Source organism: Mus caroli, chromosome 14 (genome assembly GCF_900094665.2).
Source record: "Mus caroli chromosome 14, CAROLI_EIJ_v1.1, whole genome shotgun sequence".
Taxonomy (NCBI): Eukaryota; Metazoa; Chordata; class Mammalia; order Rodentia; family Muridae; genus Mus; species Mus caroli.
The window spans coordinates 28043590-28046521 of record NC_034583.1 but is presented as its reverse complement, the minus strand read 5'-3'; positions in this window follow the sequence as shown (position 1 = coordinate 28046521).

Sequence of the window (2932 nt, the reverse complement as noted above, 5' to 3'; positions counted from 1 at the left end):
GGAAAGATCATGAATTCAAGGCCCATACCTAAACATAATAAAAGCAATCTACAGCAAACCAGTAGCCAACATTAAACTAAATGGAGAGAAACTTGAAGCAATCCCACTAAAATCAGGGACTAGACAAGGCTGCCCACTCTCTCCCTACCTATTCAATATAGTACTTGAAGTTCTAGCCAGAACAATTAGACAACAAAAGGTCAAAGGGATACAAATTAGAAAGGGAGAAGTCAAAATATCACTATTTGCAGATGATATGATAGTGTACTTATGTGGCCCCAAAAATTCCACCAGAGAACTCCTAAACTTGATAAACAGATTCAGTGAAGTAGCTGGATATAAAATTAAATCAGTGGCCTTTCTCTACTCAAAGGATGAACAGAGAAAAAAAATTAGGGAAACAACACCCTTCACCATAGTCACAAATAATATAGAATACCTTGGTGTGACTCTAAGCAAGTGAAAGATATTTACAATAAGAACTTCAAGTCTCTGAAGAAAGAATTTGAAAATCTCAGAAGATGGAAAGATCCCCCATGCTCATGGATTGGCAGGATTAATTTAGTAAAAATGGCCATCTAGCTGAAAGCAATCTACAGATTGAATGCAATCCCATCAAAATTCCAACTCACATCTTCACAGAGTTAAAAAGGGCAATTTGCAAATTCATCTGGAATAACAAAAAACCTAGGATAGCAAAAATTATTCTCAACAATAAAAAAATTTCTGGGGGAATTAGCATTCCTGAACTCAAGCTGTGTTACAGAACAATTGTGATTAAACATGGCATGATATTGGTACAGTGATAGACAGGTAGATCAATGGAATGGAAGACCCAGAAATGAACCCACACACCCATGAGCACTTGATCTTTGACAAAGGGAGCTAAAACCATCCAGTGGAAAAATTACAGCATTCTCAACAAATGGTGCTGGTTTTTGCATGTTGAAGGATGTAAACAATATATATTTATCCTTGTACAAAGGTCAAGTCCATGGGGATCAAGGACCTCCACATAAAACCAGAGACACTGAAACTAATAGAAAAGAAAGTTGGGGAAGAACCTCAAGCACATGGGTACAAGGGAAATTTTCCTATACAGAACACCAATAGCTTATGCTCTAAAAATTGACAAATGGGACCCCATAAAATTGCAAACTTTCTGTAAGGCAAAGTACACTCTCAACTAGGACAAAATGGCAACAAACAGATTGGGAAAAGATCTTTACCAACCCTACATCTGATAGAGGGTAGAGTCTTGAAAACCAAATAACCCTATTAAACAATGGGGTACAGAGCTAAAGAAAGAATTCTCTACTGAGGAATAGCTAAATGGCTGAAAAGCACCTAAAGGAATGTTCAACATCCTTAGTCAGCAGGGAAAAGCAAATAAAAACAACTTTGTTATTCCACTTCACACCAGTCAGATAAGCTAAGATCAAAAACTCAGGTGACAGCAGATGCTGGTTGGTGAGGATGTCAAGAAAGAGGAACACTCTCCACTGCTGGTGGGATTGCAAGCTGGTACAACCCCTCTGGAAATCAGTTTGGCGGTTCCTCAGAAAAGTGGACATATTACTACCTGAGGACCCAGCTATACCACTCCTAGGCATATACCCAGAAGAAGCTCCAACATGCAATAAGGACACAAGCTCCACTATGTTCATAACAGCCTTATTTATAATAGCCAGAAGCTGGAAAGAACCCAGATGTCCCTCAACAGAGGAATGGATAAAGAAAATGTGGTACATTTACACAATGGAGAAAAGAACATACATGATATGCATTCACTGATAAGTAGATATAAGCCCAGAACCTCAGAATACCCAAGATGCAATTCACAGACTACATGAAGCTCAAGAAGAAGGAAGACCACAGTGTGGATACTCAGTCCTTCTTAGAAGGGGGAACAAAATACCCATGGGAGGAGATACAGAGACAAAGATTGTAGCAGAAACTGAAGGAAAGGCCATCCAGTAACTGTCCTACCTGGGAACTCATCCTATATACAGTTCCCAAACCCAGACACTATTGTGGATGTCAACAAATGCTTGTTGACAGGAGCCTGAGATAGCTGTCTCCTGAGAGGCTCTGCCAGTGCCGAACAATTAGAAAAGTGGATGTTCACAGCTATCTATTGGACTGAGCACAGGGTCCCCAATAAAGGAGCTAGAGAAAGGACCAAAGGAGCTGAAGAGGTTTGCATCCCCATAGGAGGAACCACAATATGAACCAACCAGTATCCACCAGAGCTCCTAGGGACTAAACCACCAACCAAAGAGTACACATGGAGTGATGTAAGGCTCCAGCCACATATGTAGCAGAGGATTGCTTTGTAGGACATCAACTAGAGGAGAGGCCCTTTGTCTTGTGAAGGCTTGATGCCCCAGTGTAGGCGAATGCCAGGACAGAGAAGCAGGAGTGGATAGGTTAATGAGCCATAGGAAGAGGGATAGGATGGGAGGGGGGGCGTTCAGAAGAGAAATGAGGAAAGGGGATACAATTTGAAATGTAAATAAAGTAAATATCTAATAAAAATATATTTTAAAAAAAGTTTTTCTTCCACTATTTAAGAAGGGGTCAGTTTTTTTAAAAAAGACAAAATGGCTGATTGCCCTACAGTTTTGGCGTGAACATGTCCTGATCAGTCCTACAACTAATTTAGGCTCAGCAGCAGCAGGTGGCTTGGGGTGTAGAGGGGCAATTGATGGAGAAAATTTTTACATGGCCACTGTTTAAAACTACCAAGTATTACTGCAGATCAGTATAGAGAAGAAGAAGGAGAAGAAGAAGAAGAAGAAGAAGAAGAAGAAGAAGAAGAAGAAGAAGAAGAAGAAGAAGAAGAAGAAGAAGAAGAAGAGGAAAAGAAGAACAAGAAGAAGAAGAAGAAGAAGAAGAAGAAGAAGAAGAAGAAGAAGAAGAAGAAGAAGAA